The sequence below is a fragment of the Panthera onca genome (genome assembly GCF_046562875.1).
Source record: "Panthera onca isolate mPanOnc1 chromosome E1 unlocalized genomic scaffold, mPanOnc1 haplotype 2 h2.Chr16_ul_5, whole genome shotgun sequence".
Lineage (NCBI taxonomy): Eukaryota > Metazoa > Chordata > Mammalia > Carnivora > Felidae > Panthera > Panthera onca.
This window is the reverse complement of record NW_027675819.1, coordinates 173,679-182,608: the sequence shown is the minus strand read 5'-3', so window position 1 is coordinate 182,608 and position 8,930 is coordinate 173,679.

Below are 8,930 nucleotides of genomic sequence, written 5' to 3'. Positions count from 1 at the left end.
CAGTGTGAGGCAATGGACTAAGTGGCAACACAAACCCAGTTGTGAACTCCAGGGACAGATGAAGAGGCAAAGGCTGGTCAAAGCCAAGCATCTCAGGGCACCTGGCTGGCTCAGTTGGTTGAGTGTCTGACTCTTGATTTTGGCTTAGGTCATGATCTCACAGTTCATGAGACTGATCCCCGCATCAGGCTCTGCACTGACAGCGTGGAGCCTACTTGGGATTCTCGCTCCCTCCCTCCCTTTCTGCCCCTCCCTGCACACTGCGTGTGCTCTCTCTTTCTCTCAAAATAAATAAATAAACATTAAAGAGAACCCAGGCAGCTCAGTTGGTTGACGGGGTCATGATCTCACGGTTTGTGAGTTGAAGGCCCTCATCAGGCTTGCTGCTGTCTGCACAGAGCCCACTTCTGATCCTCTGTCTCCGTCTTTCTGCCCCTACCCCACCCATGCATGCGCACGTGCGCGCTCTCTCTCCCTCTCTCTCTCAAAAATAAATAAAACGTTTAAAATAAATAAGCATAGGGGTGCCTGGGTGGCTCAGTCGGTTGAGCATCCGACTTCGGCTCAGGTCATGATCTCACGGTCCGTGAGTTCGAGCCCCGCATCGGGCTCTGTGCTGACGGCTCAGAGCCTGGAGCCTGCTTCCGATTCTGTCTCTCTCTCTCTCTCTGCTCCTCCCCCGCTCACACTGTCTCTCTCTCCTTCAAAAATAAATAAACATTAAAAAAAATTTTTTTGGGGGGCGCCTGGGTGGCGCAGTCGGTTAAGCGTCCGACTTCAGCCAGGTCACGATCTCGCGGTCCGTGAGTTCGAGCCCCGCGTCAGGCTCTGGGCTGATGGCTCGGAGCCTGGAGCCTGTTTCCGATTCTGTGTCTCCCTCTCTCTCTGTCCCTCCCCCGTTCATGCTCTGTCTCTCTCTGTCCCAAAAATAAATAAAAAAAAACGTTGAAAAAAAAAATTAAAAAAAAAAAAATTAAAAAAAAGGAATTGAAGATGTAAAGCTGAGGGCTATCACTCTTGCCAGCCTCAATTTTCTTAATGAATTAAAAAAAATCTGGTTGAAAAAAATGATGTTCAATGAATGCTTAGGGAATTCTGGTACTGGAGGCAAACATTATGTAGTTCTAAACAATAGTAGGTTGACTTTTGATGAATGAACTTCCAATTTAGTTTTTTCTATTTATTAAGTTCTCTGAATCACTGCTAATCATTTATATTTTTTCCCATGTAAACATGAAATTTGATATTTCTCTTCCTGAAAATTTCGAATATGACAAGAAAGTGTGGTGCTTTACTTCCAAGATAGAACATCAGATTCAACTGCTAAAATAAAGATTGAGGTCCAAAAAAGCATACATTTGCAATCAGTACATATGACAGATGGCAGCATTCAAATTCATATCTTGGAAACAGTATAAAATGAAGATCTCATATTCATTTGTATTCTTATTATGTTTCTCACTCACCTTTAAGGGACTTCACACCATCTAGCAACCTGTTTTTAAAGACCTTGTTATCATCTATAAAAAAGAACACAATTAAGGTCATAGAGAAATGATGTGGCTATTCACTAAAACTCTAGTAAAACTGAGATTTTCATGATTTGCCCTAGAAACTTCCCTCATTAAAATAAAGTTTGAGAGAAAATTAGGGAAAGTTTATAATATGGTAAGTCTATCTAAAATTTAGCATACAAGGCACTCTATAACATGCACAGCTTTTTTGGAAAATATCACCTCTGACCTTTTATCCCCTTCCGGTCTAACACCACTTCTTTCCCTTGGTTGCTTCCCACAACTGCCTATAGGTATCTAAAAAGGTAAGGGTAGCCTCAGAAATGTAGTCCCCTTGATGGCATGAGTCAGCATCATGGGGATGATTATTCCAAAACAGAGAGTTAAACTGCATAGATGGAAATTTCCCTCTACAATAAGTGAACATTTAAATTATTTTGTTTGGCATTTGCTTGTTTATTTACTGTTGCATCTTAGCAAATGGGGATAGTTTGAGTTTCTAAAAAAAAAAAAAAAAAAGCTTAAGAGGGGACAAAACAAACACGGGGTAAAAAAGAAAGGCAAACCAAGAAACAGACTCCTAACTATAGGGAACAAACTGATGGTCACCAGAGGGGAAGATGGTGAGGGAAGGGTGACACGGGTGATGGGGATGAAGGAGGGCACTTGAGATGAGCACAGGGTGATGTGTGGATGTGTTGAATCACCAAATTGTACACCTGAAACTAGTATTACACTGTATGTTAACTAACTGGAATTTAAATTAAAAAATCTTTAAAAGCTTCAAAGAACACTTTAAGGTCACATCAGTATATAAATGCCTACCATTGAAAGGCAGATTTTTCAGCAGCTTCAAACGTTCCTTATCTGTGAACTCTATTCCCATGTTTTTCAGAATAGCTTTCACATCTTTGACATCAACCTCCCCTCCTTAAAAAAATAGACATCATTACATATACGAATTTAAAGGATCATCTAATGACTCCAAACAGGGAAAATTAATCTATGGCTATATAGATTGAATCGGTACAGAATAAAGAGCATAGGCCAATGAGACCTCTCCAAATATACTGACGATGACTTTCACAGAAAAAGAATTTGATCTCTAAGTGCTAATAAAAGAAGTCACAGTCACAATGACAATGGCAAGGCAACTCTGAACCCTGTGAGATTTACATTATGTATCTGCTATTCAATTGGAATATTATAAATTACTTATTCAAATAAATGTATAAAATAAGGTAAGATCTGTTAGTCTCATTTTTTGTCAGTTATCTGTAGTCTTTATCAAAATTTTACTTCATATATTATTTCACTAGTACAGAGTTTGGCCATTCTAAAAAAGAGAAGAACAAAATATACAAATAAAAAATATACCAGAAAACAAATGAGTTGCTAGTAATTTAATGAACCAAGAAATAAATGCCATAACTAATATGGCAATTGAGGAATAATGATGAAATGTAATTATTATAAATACTAAATGTTTTAGATTCATAATTTCTCTCTTACCTGTAGTAGCTTTTACTCCATCCATCACCTCTTTCAGACCAACCATTCCATTAGCTACAAGAAAAGGCACAATGAAAATAATGTCAGAAGCCCAGAAGACAAATTTAAGACATATATTTTAAGGAAACAATTCCATTAAAAATTCCTTACATCTTCATTTTACCTGAGACCATTTAGAAAATGCCTGGATCTCAGGGAGTTAAGATGATCTCCATCAATACAAAGGTCTCTTGTATACTAGAAACTGGGTCAGGAAAAGTGTGCTCTTCCTAGTATTTTGGATGCCATTATAAGCCATAGCTGAAGATACTATTGGAGTTGGCCAGGTATTCTGGTAACTTTACTTCATGTACCCACAAACAGCTGAGGAAGGGACCACTAATCCAGCTTGGTATGTTCTAAGATTGCTTCCTGCAGGAGATGTGTGTGAACTACATTAATGTATCAGAGCAGTTGATACGAAATATGGAAGGATGGAAGAGCCTTCACATGGAGGAGAAGTTGAGAAAAATGTCCAGGGACATCATGCTATGTGGGTAAAACTACAAGCAGCTCAACATGGCTGGAACAGTAGAAAAATGAGAGAAGATATGTCCACACAGGCAGATGGAGCTTGAAGGTCTCATGCACTATGATAAAAATCTTTGAACACGTTTTCGAATGAAGATTTCATTAGACAGGAGGATAGATAGAAGAATGGCTTGTTGACTTCTCTATAAATAGATTTTCAGATCCCTATTATTTTGCTTTCTTATTGTTTAGACTATTAGAGTCCTGACAGCACCCTCTGCAGTTTTTGGTATATTTACGGAGAGGTGATGCTGTTTTAGGTTAATTGTAATGAAGATCCAAGATTTATTCTGACTTTAAAATTGGGCTCTCCTCCAAGTGTCCATCAATAGATGAATGGATAAAGACGTAGAACGTGTGTGTGTGTGTGTGTGTGTGTGTGTGTGTGTGTGTGTGTGTGTATGATGGAGTATTATTCAGCCTTAAAAAAGAATGGAATCTTGCCATTTGCAACAACATGGATGGAGCTAAAGAGTATAATGCTAAGAGAAATGTTAAAGACAAATACTATATGATTTCACTCATATGTGAAATTTAAGAAACAAAATGAGTAAACAAAGAAAAAAAAAAGAAGAGAGAGACAAACCAAGAAGTAGACTCTTAACTATAGAGAACAAACTGGTAGTTACCAGAGGGGAGGTGGGTGCGGGAATGGGTGAAACAGGTGATGGGGACTAAAGAGTATACTTATCACATATATATAGAATTGTTAATATATTATATACCTGAAATAATATAATTTTCTATGTTAACTACATTGGAATTAAAATTAAAGACTTCAGTAAAAAAAATAAAATTGGGCTCTCCTCCAAGCTTTCTAACATGTATCTGTCAATTAAATCTATTTTCAAACATATCAGATATAAAGGAAAAATTAAAAAACGGCCTGAGGTCATCTGTAGTGTTCACCATCAACTTGTAGATTTTTTGACAGCTTTGCAAGTTCCTCTTCCGTGAGCTCAAGTCCCAATTTTTTAAGGGTGTTGTCCAGGTTATTTACATGAACCTTTCCCCCTTAGGAAAGATAGAAGGTAGGAACATGAAAAAAAAGTGTATTATGCCAAAATTCTGCATGCATATCAACTTTCTATTTATTTATTTATTATGTTTGTTTGTTTAAGGTGAAGTGATTTTTTCGTGCATAGAGAAGGGGTGTACAGAGTTGAAAAAAAATGCAAGTTCCATATGGAACTTCCTACAAGATAAAATATACGCTGTTATCAGTTAAAATGTGGGTAGACTGCAAGAATCATAAATAAGGAATGATACCAAAGTGAGGAGCCAGGATTCATAATTGGAATAAAATTGTCAAGTTGGGGAATGTCAGACAGTATGACTTTTAATTAGGTCTTACTCACCATTGAGAGATTTCACACCCTTTAGCAACCTGTTGTGATATACCTTTCCAGCAGCTGTAAGAAAAGCCATAATTCATGCAATGGGGAAATTAACATGAAATCGCAAAAATGGTGTGAAATAAATAATAATTTAAATAAACAATTTCAAAAATAACATTTTAAGAAGAGTTGTCTCTAATTTTTAGTTTATTTCATCTAATATAATGAAGGTTGGAAACAGAAACCTCTCTCCTTGTGACAAACCTCTTTATTCCAGTACCTGAGGAAGTCTCCTTGCTCAAACATGAGTATAGCTTCCCTTTGCTTTTAAATTTCTGCTTCCCATCTTTATTTTTTTTTCATGGATCTCCAATCTTTCTTTTTTTTTCTCTTCTCATGATATGAACAAATTAGTAGCTTGATAGGTAACAATATGTTTATCTGTTAATGTCAACTCTTGTCTAAAGGATTATTTAACTTCCAATATAAATTCTAAGCGACAGTGACAGGTTGCTATATACTTATAACTCAATTTAATATTTTTTCTTTTATACTTTTGGGGAAAAATAAATAGAAACAAAGTTGAAAATATTTGCACAGACCTAAAGACCAACAAAAGACCTCCATGACACCTCTATCAATCTCACCATCAATTGGCAGTGTTTTCAGTAGCTTCTCTTTTTCCTGATCTGTGAGCTCAATCCCCAGGCTTCCCAGGAAAATTTTCAGGTTATTAGAATCAACCTTCTCATCTTTTAAGAGAGGGAACAATAGACATATAAGCTTTCGGAACTCTGGTATTATATCAAGTTGTAAAATATGTACTATGAAGTTTAATGATATCCTAATTTCAAGATGAGGTGTTAGGCGAAGATATTCTCAATTGCAGAACCCTTGAGCATATCTTATGGTAATAAAGCATATCTTTATGAGCGTATCTTATGGTATCTTATGGTAATAAAATACCACATTTATTATAAATTGAAGACCATTTTTCCTAAAGCTGGAAAAAAACAACTTTCAGAATAAAATCTGATGAGTGAATTAAGATAACGCAGATTCTTATATAAATTATTCTTCAAAAACATTTGCTTTGGTAAGAATTATTGATGATATCAGGAATACATTATCTTGATCATTTCTAAGCTTCACCATGCCATTTTCTATACATTTCTAGATATTTTTCATTTAAACATTTGTGACCCGAAGCATATTACTTGCACAAGTAACAGAAAACTTAGGATTTAAAATTGACATATAGTCTTGTATCCTAGTGTAGAAACTTTCCTAATGTCAATCCATGATTCATATATTTAAAAATAAAACATCAGAATTTATAAGATACCAGAAATACCACTGAAAAAAACTATTATAAAGGACTGAAACCCTAGATTTACATCAACTTCTCATTTACCTGTAAAAGTTTGCAGTTCCTTCATCGGTGTTTTAGGAGAAGTCCTCCTATCAACTGTAGAAGAAAATTAAAGTCATAATGAGATATAAAAGACTCATGAAATATTGTGAAAGACAATGTCGGAGTAAATATAATAAATCCTAACTTACTATGTGCCAGGCATTATCTTAAGTACTTTATATATGCTTACTTAAGAACTATTTACTGAAGAATATCTTTCTAGGCTATTAATTTATTCAGTTTTCATTGGCTTCATTAATACTAGAAAGAAAAGCCTAAACATAACAACATGCCATTTCAAAAATATTAATTTTACTTATAGTTCTATACTATTTCAAAGCTATATGCATTAGTAATGGGAAGAAATTCAGAAGTACTGTCATCTAAGTGGCCTGCATTTTTCTTTTTAAAATGTGGAAGACTGTCTTCTAGTGACCATAATATGGGTAAAGAACATAAAAGACATTCATACAAAGGGCAATGTTTTCACGGTGACTTGGTAGCTGGCTGCTTATATGCTCTTTACATGCTTTGCCCATATTTATAGCTTCTTACTATCAGTGTAGATTACCATTCCTAAGGGCCCTTTCCCCGCAACCTTTATTGTCCAAGCTCTCCCAACATGGAACTATGGTATCTGGAAACTTGCTCACCATCACCAGGGAGATTTTGAGTCAGAGCCTCAAGTTCCTTATCTGAGAGCTTGATTCCCATATTATCCAGTATTGCGTTCAAGTCGTTGACATTGACTTTCCCATCTAAGGAAAGAGAGTCCATGAAGAAAATTATGTAACTTCAAAAAAGAGGTTCATAAACCTTTTAGAGACACATGCCCTGTTGTGAATTTCATGAGCTATATGCTAGTGTTCACAAAGATTACATATCATTTCAGGGGGGGGCATATATTCTCTAAAGCCTATTCACAGACCCCCCTTAGTAGTAAGGTTAATAATCCTTGTTCTAAAATGTGGAGAAAAAAAAACCACAGCAATTTTAGAACAAGAGACTAAGGACCTTATTATGCCTATAGAGAAAGTCAACTATGACATTAGAACGAAGGTCACTTCTCGTGAGATTTGTCTTGGGGATCAGACTACAAAATACAAAGTTTTAAATATCATTGAATAAATGCTAAGTGAATTCTAGTTCTGGAGGCAAACATTTTTTACTTCTAAACAATAGGTTTTGATGACTGAATTCCCAGTTTAGTATTTATCTGCAGCTGATTAAATTCCCTGAATCAGTACTAATTCTTGTCTGTCACATTTTGCTATGCAAACTTGAAATCTGGTATTTTTTCTCTTGAAAAGTTTGGAAGAATCTTGAGAAAGTAGAAGGCTTTCTTCCTAGATATAAAGTAAAAGATCAGCAGCTACCGTGAAGCTTGATCTTCAGTGGGAGCATAAATTTGCAATCAGTATATACGATCAGTATAGCAGCAACCACTGATACCTTGGAAACAGTATAAAAGCAAGGATCCCATATTGGTCTACACTCTCATTATGCCGCTCACGTACCTTTTAGAGACATCACAACTTCTAGCAACCTGTTTTGAAAGATCTTGTCATCATCTGTAAGAAAAGGCAGAATTTAAGTCACAGAGAAATGTGGAAAATCACAGAGAAATTAGGAAAAATGACTTTTCGAGAGTTTTCTCTTATTTTAATAAAATTTGAGAGAAAATTGGGTGAAATTTAGCACATCATGCACACCTCTGTTCTTCTTCCCAATCCTGCCTTTATTCACTTCCAATTATTAATCCTTTCTTCTTTCACAAATCCCAGTTTAACCTTTGTTTTTTCCTTTTTTGTTTTTCCCTATTGATAAAAAGACTCATCATAATGGAAATGCTGCTTCCTAATCTAAAAGTAAAACCACCTAGGGATTCATTTCAGGTATAAGTGGACTTTCTAAAAAAACATTTTTTTTTTTTTTTGAAATGGATTTTCTATATCCTAGAACTTAGGAAATGGAGGTAATTTTAGAGCTTCTCGCAGACGCAGAAATCTAAAACTTCTTTTTGGGGACAGCTGGGTGGCGCAGTTAATTAAGCATCCAACTCTTGGTTTTGGCTCAGGTCATATCTCACGGGTTGTGAGATCAAGCTCCGAGTCCAGCTCCGTGCTGACAGTGCGGAGCCTGCTTGGGATTCTCTCGCTCTCCCTCTCTCTCTGCTCCTCCCCAACTCACACATGCTCTCACCTTCTCAATATGAATAAATAAACTTAAAAAAAACCACTCTTTGAATACATCAATATTTAAAATGCTTACCCTTAAAAGGAAGAGTTTTCACCAGCTCCAAGCATTCTTTACCTTTGAGCTCGATCCCCATGTTTCCCAGAACAGCTTTAACGCTACTGACATCAACATTTTCTCCTTAACAAAAAGATCAAAACAATGACATACATGGAATTTAAGTACAATCAAATTATTGCAAATAATTAAACTAAATTATGATGCTAAAACAATAGGATTATGAGCTGGGGAAAGTAATGATCACTGAGCTCTGCCCAAATACATGGAGATAATGTCATTTATGGAAACATAATTGCCTTTTTTTAAAATAAGTTTATTTATTTTTGA